At 43.9% G+C, this 15,153-nt stretch overlaps 1 protein-coding gene across 7 annotated transcripts in view; it reads left to right on the forward strand.

Moving 5' to 3' along the window:
- The window catches only part of NFIA (nuclear factor I A), a 256,488-nt gene that overhangs the window by 121,860 nt on the left and 119,475 nt on the right, over positions 1 to 15,153 (forward strand). The window lies entirely within an intron of this gene.

The raw sequence follows: 15,153 nt of genomic DNA on the forward strand, positions 1-15,153 counted from the left end.
AAGAAGAATATCGCATAAAAGAAAGTATGATTAGACACTCAGTGGACAAAGGCAAACAGTGGCATACAAAGGGGCATATATACCTTGGAGATGAGGCCCCCAGATTATAGATAATTCTGTTGGAGCAGGGACTGTCCTGGGTTATGAGGTCTGTGTAGCACATATGGCTTTGGGACCGGGTTACTGAGGCACCTCAGTGATAATGGAAATTAGTAATCGTAATAATATCATAAATAATTTCTGTGTTCCAAAGGGTTTACCAGTTATGGCAATAACTGATTAAATAAAAGGTGTTGCTGGTTCTTTTCAGTCTTCCAGTGGTCTATAATGGGATCAGCACTAGGCCCTATAAATAGCTTAGAACATTTTCATCTGTAACGTTTAGTGTAAATTGTAACTTTCAGAAACTTATCTTTTATGTGGTGCAGTTTGCTTTTATGTTCCTACTGTCTAATCTTATCTTCCCATGTGCTGAAATATAAAAATTCATTGCAATTATCTCTCCTATAGTAAGATATCAAGGAGTTGGTACATTGCAAGGCGACTGGGTTGAAGTACAATCAACACACATTTTTTTGGTTCTAAAAATATCAGTGCTTCAAAGGTCGGCTAAATGATAAATCCCATTCTAAGTGTATATATAATACATGTGAATGCACGCTATAAATTTATTTTATAGATTTTCATTGAAGTGCTTCACAGACTAATGATAATCTCAAAATGTCTCCAGTTTATCCGAGGTCGCTGGCACAGCGGGTGAGGAGGGAGAGGGGGCGCAGGGAAAGGCTGCAGGACGAGCGGCGCGCAGGCTGTGCCGTCGCATCCCTCTCGGCCGAGGGGAAGACGGCGCTTGCCAGCATTTGGCAGCTGAATACGGTGAAAAGCCATCAGGTATTTTTCTCTCGGAAGTCAGCTGGACAACAGCAGTCTTCTCCTATGGCCAGAATCACTGGAAAAGCTCTTGTTGGTGTAAATAGGAATATTGCACCGTTGCCTTCTCCTTTGTTTCTTTGAGAGCGCAGGAGGGTGAGCGAGGAGCGCGGCTGTTGCGGGTTGCGCTGCCTCAGGGGAAAGCTCCAATACTTTCCTATACGGACAGCGTGATCGCTGATCATCAACCCCAGAAGTTAACAACATTTCTAGCAGGGGACATTTTGCAGAGAGAACGCAGAAATTCTTCCAGAAGTTCTCCCGGAGAGCCTGTCCCCTCTCACGCTCTTTTTCTTTCTGTGGGAAAAGATGGACGGGACCAAGGCATGGTAAATAACATAATTAACTGGAGGCATTTTTAGATGCGCTAATACTAAAATGGATTTTCTCTAAAATATAAGAAGAGGAGTCTTTTATTCTTCTCTGGATGGCATAATTTATTTAAGTGCAGTGGTCTTGATATGTCTTAATATTAGGAGTAAGGGTAGCAGTTAAAAAAGAGGTAGCGGTCAAGGAGACTGAAGGACTCTCATCTCTTTCTCAGAATAATAAGTATATTTAAGTAGAGCTGATGTTTCTTGTACTGGACTAAATTAAGCGTTCCAGAAGAAAACAAACACGTCTTCCCATTTAGGCTTTCACTGCACGAGTCTCGTTGAAATTCATACTCCGAGGGCTCGAGAATTCCCCTCCCACAGAACATCCCGGCTTGCGGCGTCCGTCTGGGCCGCGCTCGCAAGAGCGGCGGTGACGGCCGCCGGTGGCAGGAGCCCGCCGGAGGGGAACGGCTCACGTGCGCGCTCTGCGTGACCGCGAGGAGCACGGCTAGTTCTAACCGCGCCTGCGGAAGCGTCGCAGGCGATACAGTTGCTCTTTTCACTGGATATTGCTTACTTTTCTACGGGATCACAAATATTTGAATACAATTATTCAGTCAGCTGGACATCTTTTGCCTCCCGTTTCTGCTCCAACGGTAGTAGAATTTAGTGTTGATTTAAAAGACTGTCTGCCTTAAAGCAGATTGCAGAGTTTGCACACTGTGAATTGTAATTAAAGTGTAAGGGGTGCTTATTATGTCAACAACTGGCATGAGAACCCCCGAGCAGCAGGTGACCCCAAACATGTGACGTTTGTGACAGCTAGGATCCTTCTTTCACTGGTTTAGCAATCTGAAAGACCAAATTGAAAGAAGCCCAGAGGCTGTATATTTCATTAAGTCCCGGGGGAAGTGTGGGATACAGCTTCCTTCTGCTTTGCTGGGAGGTGGCCAAAAACTTTCTGGAGGCTCTGGTTTTGACAGAGGCTTGCTGAAGGGGGGAGAAAAAACTTCCACCAATCACCCATAGGACCATAAATTTGACATTTCCCACAGTTTCTTTGAGGCCCTGATGTTGCTGTGTCAGCAGTATGTCCCCAGTCTTGTGTTGTATTGTTTGAAAAGGAACAGTCAAACTTTCAGGGGAGCTGAAATGTTTTTCTTCATTGTCCAGCAGTTCCTCTGGTGCAAAACCTCAAAGGATTATAAAATGCACCTCTGCAAACGGGGCTGCTTTTATCCGCAGCCGGTGCTGCGCGCAGGCACACAGCGTGCCCCGTTTTCTAAGGAAGCAGAACACGGGCAGAAACATTTCATCCGTGTTACAAAGCAGAACATTAGAATATCATTTATAAACACATAACGACCCGATTGCAGGACTGATAAGAAAAAGAGTCTTATGAAAGCACTGGGCTAAATTTATCCCTAGCGTAATTCCAATGGGGTTATGTAAAGAATAAGCTTAGCCCAAAGGCTGAATTATGGTTCGTAATGCAACCTGTAATTTATTTTTAAATAATCTTACGTTTAGTGTTGAATAAATTCTTCGTCCTCAGGCCCTGCCCTGCATCCCAGCGATGTTTTCGTGGGCGACCCACGGTGTGGAAAGCTCAGGGCGTCCGTCCTCAGCAGCGTCCGCCTCCCCGGGCGAGCGAGCCAACACCCCCGGCTGCCGTGGCGTTTCCTTTCTCCTCTGCTCTCTGCTTGCTCCAGTGCTGGGACCTTGCATCTTTGTGAACAAAGTTTAACTTAGAATTTTCCAGAGGATTTTGAAAAGGAAAACAGGCAGTGCGGGCTCATTCTGTTCAAGTGTGATTTCTCACCCTCGGTCCTGTAACACCACAGTGTTTCCCATCGACTGCTTTACGTGTCCTCTGCTTCCAGCCGCCTCACCGTCTTTAGCAGCGCCTCAAACCCATGGTGGTAGCGGTTATTTTGAAAATAGCTTGCCTATCTGTGTTTTTAATTGGTCAAGGAGCTGTCTAGCAGCGAGAGGAAGGTTTTAGGATCCGTGTCTCCTGGACACGATGACTGTCAGTTCTGCCACTGATCCAGCAAGTATCTCTGGTCAAGTTACTTCGCCCGCGGAGTCGTGCTCCCCCGGGATACTCCAGCAACTAGCGTTTCATAAATAAAATAGATCAAGTGAGATAAAGATAAAATAGGTTTAATAGTACTTCTATTTCAAAGGAGTACTTTGAGAATTAATGTTGGTGAAGTTCTTTGATCTTGGATGAAAGATGCTTTAGAAATGTAAAATGTCGTTGGTATTTGTCATCTCTGTAGCTGTGAAATTTTGCTCAGAAATTAAGTTTTTGAAAACACACACACAAGGTTTCAGTGTAGCACTGATTGTTTATTTTTTTTAATAGAGTTTCAGAAAAAGCGACTGGGTCGTTTGTGATTACATGTAACACAGTATCTCAGTTTAGATGCAAGTAATCTGGAGCTGTTCATGCAACTTCCCTTAGCAACTTCCCTTTCATTTTGACTTAGTTATTTTAACACTCTTAACCAAATAATAAAATGACCAAAATGCTGAGTTTTGAAAGTAGCTGATGATCCTTCCTGCAGAGCATCCGTAGCACAAAACTGTGTGTTGTGATGATTCTCACAGGAGTCCTCCCGTACAGCTCTACACCCAAAGTGTACCGGGAGTCTGCAACCGATGCAGGATTAGGTCCTAAGAAGTATTTGAACAGAATCTTCTCAGTGTCTCAGCTCTAGCCAACGACAGCGGTAGACTTGATGTCTTCGCATTTTATTTCAGTACACTACGATAAAAACCTACAAACAACATCTGCCCTGCCAGTAAATAAATGTATGAAAATAATGTTACAAATGGCAGAGGAAAGTAGTCATAAGCCAATGAGTTGGTTACATTTGGTCTATTTTTAATTTTTGGACAACTCTCTGATTTCTTTTGAAAAGTCAGCTTCTAAACGGACCATTTTCCAAAGGTAACATCGTACCTTTGACTTTTTGGAAGGTTTACTTCTGAAAAAGCATCAGTAATATTTTTATCTGGGGAATTTTAGCTTTTTTTGCCCAACTAAAGTTTCCAGTCTCAGTAACGTGCTGCTTGCTAAAAGGCACACTCTATAATGCATTAAGTACAACAGAATATTCCCTTGCAGGATTCCCTTTGTTGCAGACATTATTTATGACATTTTAGTCAATATTTGCATGTCAGACTGTCCAAAATTATTTTGGTTTAGGCATATCACTGATAACTGGACCCATACTCTTTATCATTCTTTTACATTCATTAGTCACTCTGTAGTGTTTTTAACATTTTAAAACACTCATGCAATTCAAAGGAAAATAGATTTCAGCCAAAACGCCTTCAAAATTATCTTTTTTCCTTTGAGTTATTCAGCGATTTTTAACACTTCGTATGTTTGATGTTTTTTTCTTTAGTCTCAGCAAGGCAAAGTTTTTGCAGGCTTTGAATACACTAAAGATAGGAGTTCGATAGAAAAAATGTGAGGTAAACTGCACTTAATGTGAAAATGTTACCAGACATAGCGTAAGGTGTAGCCAGCCAAAAAAACTGGCTATTTGCCTTCTGTGTAAAAGGTAATTTAAAAAAAATAATTTACAACAAAACTAATTAGCAGATATTCTAATGCAAGAAAATGTTGCTGTTAGTAAAGTTTCTTCAATATGCCAGAAAGCAGATGGTGGCAATGGAATAGCGTTTTCTTTTGCCAGCTTTTCTATATGCTTTCTAAACCTGCAAGAGCTTTTGCTATTCAGTATTCAAATTTCTGACACTCTATGATCTTTTTCATCTTAAAACAGAAATAGAAACTGAAACTTAAAAATGTAATCAAGTCAAGCTGTCTGTTCATCAGATCATAACCATGGCTTTAAAAATTTGATTAAAATTTTGTCTACACAATATAGTTATTGGTTTTGAGAGCTCTGGGCTTTTTTGTTTTTAATTTTCTTCCTCAAAATTTAGTTCTTATGTACTGGGACCAAGTGAAAATGGATTTTAGGGTGTATTTTCAGAGTCAGTCACTTTAAGCTTAATTTTTTTCAGTGTGTGAGGGGGAGGAAATCCTGCCTTTTATATACATATATATAAAAATATATATATATGTGTGTATATATATGTATATATATATATAATTCCCTACTATTTCATACATTTGTAATGATGCAGTGTCCTTTGAGATGTAGATACAGTTCCACTTCTCCATTATTTATGGCCGTTGAACCTTAGATTTTGCTGTAACTCAGTGTGGTGGCTCTGCACCGAGCCTGCAGGATGTTACTTCTCCACGAGTTTTAACTTCATCGTCTACTTGTGTGGCTTAGAAACACAGCAGAAACACAGAACAAGTAGGCTGCCTACCAAAAAGCTGCTTTTTTTTCCTGCCCGTGTCTATCTTGTTGATGCCAACATGATACTGATGCAACAAAACACATCCTGATTTTTATGGTAATTCTCCGTTCTTCGCAGTCTGCAATATTGTGAGAGTAGAAACATATCCATGTAGCAGCAATCAGTGGCAATTCTTTGGGTGCAAAATCCTCTGACTTTCCCGAGGAAGGCTTTGGGCTGATGGCAGTGTTTCTGCAATTATTTTCAGAAAAAAAGCAAGTGAGAGGAAGATAGATTTTGGGGTGCTGAGCTGGTAGGTAGGGAAGAAAGGGAGCTATCGAGCAGTTTTTTCTGCTGCATAATTTTATAGATGTATGTATTTTGCCAGCAGTTTAATTTTGCATAAAGCTTAAGAAAACCTGAAATGGAAATTTTTCACATGCCACGTTGAACTCCTCGGAGTGCACAGAACAAGGAAAAGACATCTGCCAGGAAAAAAAAAAATTGGCCACTACAACCAAATATGTACTTAACAGGGACTGAAATGGGAGCCAAGAGGAAAGGTGTCAGGTACATCAAAATGAAAGAGAGTTGTGAAAACGGAGCTGCTAGCAGAGATCCAGAGTAAAAAAATCAGTACCTAAAGTTTGTTCACATTGCCCCATCTGTAATTCGGTATTAATCTGTTATTGACAAATGCTATCTGAAATATTAGTTCACGTTTCCTTTGTTCCTTCAGCAAACATATTTTTATTTGCAACATTATTGTTCTTTGTGTGAAACAGAATAGCTCCTAATATGAAAAATGGGCCCGTTCCTTAAGTCATTCCTTCTTTTTAGGTATTCTTTATTCTCTTTGATGTACAGGTTCCTACTCACATTTTACGTTAATCTTAGGAAAATTTTACACCTGTCCTTTAGGAGAAAGCGAGCCGCTTTAGAGTTTTTCCTTGCTTTTTGCTGGCTGTTGAAGCCTCGGTTGGCTCTGGCTGCAGAGAGACCTTAGCAAGCAAAAGGCGCAGGTTGAAAAACCTGAATGCGCTGATGGTCTCCAGAAACAGCTGGGTGAGTAGCGTGATGCTGAAAAGACGAGCTTCCGAGAGCAGTCGCAGAAGGCTACGCTTCTGGTCAGGGAGCGCTTTTATTTGGCTTTTTGACGGAGGGCAGAGCTGAGCAATGCTTTATCGCCGTCCACCGTGGCAAATCTGGAGAGCCTCCTTGATGGTGACCTTGTAGCACGGCGCGTCTTGGCCGGAGCGGAGGTGCCGCGCTGCAAGCTATTGCGGGGGCCGGGCGGATAAAGGATGAGAGCGGGCACTGACGGGAAGAGCCTGGGAATACGCAGCTCCCGGCCTCGGGTCCCAGAAGGATGAGTTTGTCACAATAAATAAATAACAAGGGGATGCTGGGGGGATAGAGATTAATTGGGTGACTGTACTACAGCCAATGGAGTCTCACCATATGGTGGACATAATCCTGCTTTGCTAATGTTAGTTTACTCACCAGTGTAAAACTGCAAAGGACCAGACCGGGAGACTTTTACCAAACCCTCCAGATCTGTTAATCAGACAGCTTCATCTTCACTCGCCTTTATACGTGCTATGAGGCATCACAAAAGCAGCTTTTTAGGCACCCTAAATGCTGTTGCTGTTGTCGTCATTGCATTGAGATAGAAAATACTCTGGGGAGACGTGCGGAAATGATTTAATGCTCCTCAAAATGCTTCATAAAAAAGGGGGGAAGGAGAAACAGCACCTGAGAGTGACTGGAAATACCCCTTCTAGGTGACTTTGGTATCACTCCTGAAAAAGCCGTTTTCTAGTTAATGCAGTTAAAGGCTTCCTAAGCCAGCCTTGCCATTGCCGTTGTAATGGATGTATTGACGGGAATGATACTTTATTATTTAGAGCAGTGGCCTGAGAGCCCAGCCTTTGGCTTCGCCCTCCTTTTAGTAGCTACCTCTGAAGGTAAATCACTTAACCTCTCGGTGCCTCCTTTGTCCCTTCGTAAAGTGGGCAGACTGGCGCTCACCTTTCCCACAGAGGTATTGTAAAGCTTGGTTTAATGTTAATAAGATGTTTTAATTTCCAGGCTAAAAGGATGTTCTATAAATATACATTAGAAGTATAATAGCTTTAATGTGTGCCATTATTTTATAACAGTGCTTTTCTAGTTTTAGAAATTTTTTATTGGTTTGAAATTATTACAGAATCCGTTTCTGTTAATTAAAGATTGACATTCAAGCAAAATCTGTTGAATCATTCCATAAATTTAGATCTCCGTGTACTGAGCATGCCTAGATCCCTGCTCACCTGCGCTTTGGGATCATCAGCGCAGCCCGTCGGCGTTTAAAACAACTCTTGGATGCATGTGCTCAGGACTTTGATAGCTTCCAAGCAGAATGGTTCAAATATTTCAAAGCACTTGAGATTCGGATAGCACGAAGCAATTTAAAATTATTGTACTGCAATTAATTTTAAATAACTGAGCACTGCATATGTCTAGAAACCCATACAGATCCAAATGGAAGCTCTCTAAAAATTGAAATGATTCAATAAATTTAAATCGCTTTGAAGAAATGGAGGCAAGTACTGTAAATCTTTTTGTGAGGGGGATAGGCAAATTTTGTAGGAGTGAATCTGAGGGTAGAAGCTCTAATTAGATTTTTTATTTTGGGGTTTATGATGGTGAAATGTAGGTTAATTTTTATTTCCCAGGGATACGAGGGCAGCTCTTGTTGATCCATATGGTTTCTTGTAGATCTTACATAGTCTGCCTTTTTTTTAATTTCCCAAGATTGCAGAAACTTAGCAGTCCAACTTTGCACATATTTTTTTTTCCATTACAAATATCTTTCCCTCCAAACCTGTATAAAAAGACATGAGAAAAATATTGGTCCACAGCTAGAAAATGCCAAGTGTATTTTTAAACGCAGCTAAAAAAAAAATACCGCAAAATAAAATATCGTGCAGCATGAAAACTAGCGTTTTTTTGGAGCGGGGCTGCTCAGTGAATACGGGTTTTGACGACTCCAGGACGCCCTACGTCCGTGGGTAGCCCGGCGGGTCGCTGCCCCGTCCGCTCCCAGCCCGCGCGCTCCCTCCTGCCCTCCCAGATGTGCTCCGTCCTGCCCGTCCAGATGTGCTAACGGCGCTACCTGCCGCCGCGCGGCTGGGAGGAGCGTCGGCGGAGGCCGTCCGCGCCGGGGCTCGTCCCACCTCCCGAAGCGGCCGGCCCGGGCGGCGCGAGGGGCCCCTCGCCGGGGTCTTCCTTAAGGCCTTACCTTGCTTTTAGACAGTTGTCATTATCTTTGTCTAAAGGTCACGGCTAAATTGAATAAAAGGAAAGCTGTGTGTTCCTGTCGATGCACAATGGCAGTATTGACTTTCCTAATCCAGTTTGCTGAGGGGTGAGAGAATTAAATTAGATATCTAAGCACAGAAATTGAGAGCCTTTGAAAACAAAGATAAGGAGACAGCCTGTATTTTCCTTTTCCTGGGAGCTCTGGGCTCAAGATTTTGCAGGTGTGTCATCTGATCCATGGCTTGCATCGATCAAAACTGTGCCAATGCATATTTAATTAGCAAGGGGACCCTGGGTGCATTATGGCCATCATCCCTATATTGAATGGACTGTCAGACTTGGTGAATGCGTCCCCACCCCCCCGCCTCGTTGTTTGGGGAGCTTCTGCATTTTGTCTGAGCAGCTAAAAGTTTCTTTGTTTTTAGCTGGTGATGCATACAGCACCGCTGAGGAGAATACAAACAAGTGAAGTCCTAAAGTGTTTATTTTGTCTAGGAAAAAGGGCTGAACCAATCCGAGTCCTCTGGGTAACGGATTTTTGCATCTCTCGGAATTAAGAAAAAACACAGTTGCGTGATGTTTACTTTAAGAATATTTTATTATAACAAATGGAATCTGTGCTGTGGGATTTCTTAAGGAAGCCTTTGATGACAATTTGAATTAAGTCAAAATTAGCGTTTGCTACTGCAAAGGAATAAATAGAAAATGTTCCAGAAATGAATCAGTAAGCAGGAATCAAAGGCTGTAAACGGCTTCAAAAACAAACACTTAGCAGCGAATCGAACGCTTGTTCGCAGCGTCGAGGAGCGAGCGAGCGAGCGAGCGGGGGGCTGCGGCGATCCCCCGCCTTGGCGGCTCTCACGCCATCGCAGTAAATCAGCGATGGGCTCGCGAGAACAAAGAAAGTTGATTTCAGACGAGACCCTTTTGGTGCCGCCGCGCCGGGGTCTCCCCGCGGCACGGCACGGCGCATCGTGGCGTCGCGCTCGCCTTACTTCCTCGGAGGAGGAGGAAGAGGAGGAGGAGGAGGAGGAGGAGGGAAGCGCGGGACAGAAGTTGGCGGCGGAGTTTGGGGGGACGAAGCGGCGGCGCCGGGCGGGCGGCCGACCGAGCGGGCGGCCAGGTCTCGCGCAGCCCCGTCAGCGCGGCCGGGCTCGCCGCCTGGTTGCTAGTCTCCTCGCGGGGCGGCTCAGGAGCGTCTTGCCGGTGGAGCAACAAGGAGGGGTTTTTTTTTGGGCCACAAAAGTTTGGCGGCAAGGGCTCCTGGGAAAGGCATTTGCATAGCGCTCCGTACAAAGGCCGGCTACTTCCTGGCGTAGACAAAGTGTTGCCTGATAAACAGACTTAACACACAAATGTCTGTCTGGAATAAACAACAGCAAGCTTTGATTTACATTTCCATTATCAAAGATAATCTCTTTCCCAGTGTACAGGAATTAAGAGTCCTTGCCTTATAAAAAAAAAAAAAAAAAGGAAAAGAAAAAAAAAACGGGCTGGCCTGGCAGCGATTTTCCCGCTTATTCATGAGCTGCAGGGATGGAGCGTACTGGATACGGGGGCACAAAACAAAACGGCGAGTCTGGTGCGGCAGGTCCACGTGGGGCGGCGAGGTGGGTGATGATGGAGCACTTTGAACTCCCCGTGAAAAGTTGACTTGAAAGCGATGGCTAGTGAAGGAGAGACCCAGGCCTTCCTTGAAAGAAACAGCGGTAGCCACCAAATATCCATAAATAATAATTGTAGCTTGCATGGGGCGATGCATATGTGTTTATATCATAACGTATAATGAAGGGAAAGTAAGCGTAAAAAAGCCTCGGTCCTGTTGCTGGTTTCTGTTTGTAACTCCCTTAAGCTCAGCACATACGGTTGTGTATAAAGTAGCATGATTTAGATTTTTTTTTTTTTAACATATGTAAATCTTTGGTAGAATCCATGCCCAAAATTATAGATGAAAAATTTATTGCATGAGCACAACCCAGCCATGTAAATATTTTATTACAAGTAGGGCTCGGAAACTTGAACAAAATATGTTGGTTTATTATACGATATTCCCCCCACACACCCTAAAACCTGATACGGATGGAAAATTTAAGGGGTGCGTTTTTCCGGGGCTTCTGTGGGGCGCTGGCCCGGCAATCCGGCTGTTCCCGCGGGCTCCGTGTCGCCGCAAAGGAGCGCGCGGGCCAGCGAGGACAGGCGCCGTGCTGCCGGGACCGCTTCCTAACGGAGAAACGCGTCCCCGGGCGCCCCGAGCAGCGCCGCCATCCCCCGGATCCCTGCCACCCGCGCGCCGCAAACGCTGGGTGCCGAGACGGCGCGAGGAGCCAGGAAAACGCCCCGTTCCTCCAAAGCCGCGCGCCCGCGGAGCGCTTCGCGCCGGGAAAGGCCGTGGCGCCAGCGGCAGGGTTTTTTGACGGAGGAGCGGAGCGGCTCTCCGCCGGCTGCCTCCGGGGCCACCAAAAGGACCGGCGGCCGCGGGCACGTCCTGGCGCCGGCGTCCCGGGAAAGCTCGCCGCCCCGCTGTGCCGCAGCAGCCTGCGTTGGCGAGGCAGAGCCACGCGCAGACGGAAAACAGGCACGCTACCAAACGCTCCTTGGGAAAAAAGAGCCTTTTTTTACCCCATGGTCATACTCAGTTCATGGAAGGAGAGAATGAAATAGCTTCGGCAGTCTTTTTATTGTGTTTCCCCGTGATTCTTGCTGATACTGGACCCGGCCGAGCATCCGTTGTCCGGTAGCCCGGACTCCAGCGTGTTTGTGCATGCTAACTTTAGCTAGTTGAGGGTTAAAAATCCTGACCACTAACTTTCTTCAACTAAAAAAGCTCCCAAATAAAACCCATTGTGCTATTCAAGGTTAAGCTTCCTTAAATATAAAACTAGATTCCTTGGTGGGTTGTTTTTTTTTTTTTGTTTTTAAATCAGCAATCTTAATAGTGGTTCCTCACTATAATATTTCCAACTCCATCTGAAATCATTTAAATCCTCCCCTTAATAACATGCACTTTATTGTAATATACAGATTCCTTGGCTTCCTACCAGCCTTAGCTTAAGGCACCAATGAAACTCGTTGCCGCAGGGGGCCGTGGATTCAAGAGGGGCTCGCATCTACTGTATATTTTGTTTTGTATGTTTTCCAATGGCTCTAATTATTGCAGGTGGTAGAATTTAACTGGCAGCGTTGTTGCTAAAGAAAAATAGGCATAAAGTGTATACTGTTTTGCAGAGTGGCTATCAAATATATAGAAAAGAGAAAATCAAATGAATTGTTAAACTGCTCTATAGTAAGTGATTTTATTGATTTAATGCAAATGCTTATGAAAACGATCTTCCATTTATATCAATTATGTATGGGCAAAAATTAATTTATTCCTCTGGTCACCTGTTTGGCTGACTGACTCAGCAGGACAGACGTTCCCCCCTCCCCTTGCAGCAGAGCCCGCAAACCACTAAACGTTCAGAAAAGGGGAATTTTAAAGTTTGTGCATGTGCAAAACAAAACACAAACCCCCCGACAGGAGTTACTGCCAAGCGCTGCAGGAGCAGGGAGCGAGCTGCGGCGGGTGAGCGAGCCTCTGCCGTCCGAGGCGAGCCTCTAAAACACAACGGCTCCGATTTTGCCAATCCCTTAACCATGTGGCGGCACATTTATATGTACCGGATCATCTGCGGCATCTGAATAAAATCAGGGAAGCAAAATTCTGCATATAAACATGTTGGCTAAGTGCCTTAATTCCGGTTCTTATCTGGGGTTTCCACGAGATGCCACCTTGCATAACAATGCTCGGCAGACGCTTGCCCGCGACGCGTTTTCGGTAGCCGTCCGTGATCTCTGCCACAACGCGGGGTTTTTTTTCAATCCTGCATCCTCCTGCGTTTCGTTGCCCCGTACCGCTCCGTGAAGAACACTGCTTGAAGCTTTTGCTGTCGTTTTCTTAAATTGTTGTTTAATTCCAGCAGAAGGGATGGGTTGCAGAAAAGCGGGATTAAGGAGAAAAGCCTCGCAGTAGCCAGAGCAATAGAGACGGAAGTTAAGATGCGGCGTGCAGACGAGTGCCCCGCGCTCGGTGGCGGCTCTCTCGTGCCACGAGCCCTGGTGTCGGAAGAGCAGCGCTAAACCCGAACAAAAGTACTTTGTTTCCCGGAGCCCAGGAGCGCTCGCCGATGGCTGCGCGCGCTCCGGCTGCCGAGCCCTGCCGGGAGCGAGGTGCCACGCCGGAGCCCGGCCCCGGTGCGTGCCGCTGCCCGCTCGGCCCGCTCCCTGCTTCACTGCCTCCCTTAATATTTTTAAAGGAAAGCGTGGCCTGAGTCACATATTTACACAGCAACTTTTTAAAATATCTGTATTTTTTATGGCGTTCTAACGCTACTTTAATCATAAAGGCCAAACGCTGATTGAACCGTGGCTTGCTGAAGCAAAACAAAAGCCCCCAAAATCAGCAAAAGCTTCGTGTGCGCCCTGTAAAATGAAATACGTTGAGTGTTGACTTTGAATGTTGAATACGTATTTTACCTTTGCAATATTTTACCGTTGTTTCTACCTCTGTGGTGCTGGAAAGATGAAACTTTCCTGCCAAAATCTGGTGTCCAGAATATAGCAGCACCGTGCATATTACCCTGTAGACTATCTGCTCTCACCGATCTGAGCTTTGATTAAAGATAGCCCACAAGATCAACATTTAAAATAAAACTGGAGAAGTGCGAATATTTTTTTTCATTTAGCTTGACTGGAGAAATTATTAAAATAATAAACGGAAAAGCAAACAGATTTCGGAGACGCTGGGAGCTATGTCATTGATGCTCTAGCAGAATTTCATTGATTTTAAATAGAAATATCTGGACTGCAGCTTTCTTTGCTAAATATTTTGAATGTTTATATTCTGAAATTTATCAAAATTTGTTTTGGGAGCACTTTTTTTTTTACTCATAGTTTTTAATTTATACAAGATTGTCCTCTAAGCTTCTGAATGATACCTAATGCATACAGTCAGCAGGTAAAAAAAAAAATTTGAATATTTAAAATAGGCATTTTCTTTATAGTGCTCTGCGGTAATTAAAATCTTCATTTGCTTAAAAGCAAGGAACCTTTTTAAAGCAATAAATTAGCATTGCTTGACCCAAGGTCACTAGTAGTACTGCTTCTTCCAGCGCTATTAATACCTCAAAGAAAAAGAAGGGGTGGTGTTATCACTCTATTGCAATAGAAGTAAGATTTTCAATTTAATCACAGTTAAGTGTCATGACCTTTTGATCTGGCATTGACTTCCCACTGAAATGTGGTCAAATTTCAGACAGCTAATTCGCAACTCTGCAAAGTCAAGGTGAAGTCACGCAGGTTTGTCACGGATGTAGGTGGTTTTGATGCAGGAGCAAATGGTTTCATTTCCTAAGTTTTGTTTCACGGCAAAAACTTCTTTTAGAGGATAAAGTGATTACAGAACAATTAAAAAAACCTAATGAGCTCTTCTATCTTCTCTTTTTAATTAATTAAGGAAACAATAATTTGTGATTTTTTTGAGAAAATATTTTTTCGCGCATGTCAGGGGCTTTTTTTCCCAGTCGGTGGTATTAGAAACAATTAAGAAGGAAAATACTGTTTGCCTAAACTTTTTGCTAAGAGCAATTTTTGAACCAAAGAGCGACCTTACCATAAAATAGAGGTAATATACAGTGTAAAAAATGCAAAACCCTCACATCTACAGATATTCTTTCATGGATCTTTTTATTGTTTTAGGCAAGTCTGTTGTGTTTGTTGGAGACTCCTAGCTGTGAGTTTGTGGAAGTCGGTATTTGTGCAAGTCCTGAAGTAGTTCATCCAGGATCCGGGCTCGTTTTGTAGCGCTGCAAATGAGGAGCGGTGCCATTCATTTCAGTGGCGGCGTAGCGCTGTGACCGCTGCGGAAGTACGGTGAAAATCAGCCCTTACATCAGTTTTGCAGATTTTTGGAAATGTGTAGACAGCAATCTCCACAACTTCGTAGCGTTGCTTAGTTACCTTTATATGCTAGCTCGAAAATATGTTTTGAGACTTTACTATGTGTTGGATTAAGGCTCTGGTTTGTATACAACATAGAGGCTGCATTATAAAAAAACATGTAGGAAGGTAGTTTAAATATGCCTTCCTTAAAAAGAAGGATTCTCAAAGCCTAATTTATGCTAATACGCAGACCAAGCACCCTACGTAGTGCCGTAAACAAGATTCCCTTTTTTTTTTTCCAGCAAAAATCTTACCTAGGCACGGGACTTTTGCATTATCATGTCCTAGTGCAACA

Source organism: Apteryx mantelli, chromosome 8 (genome assembly GCF_036417845.1).
Source record: "Apteryx mantelli isolate bAptMan1 chromosome 8, bAptMan1.hap1, whole genome shotgun sequence".
Taxonomy (NCBI): Eukaryota; Metazoa; Chordata; class Aves; order Apterygiformes; family Apterygidae; genus Apteryx; species Apteryx mantelli.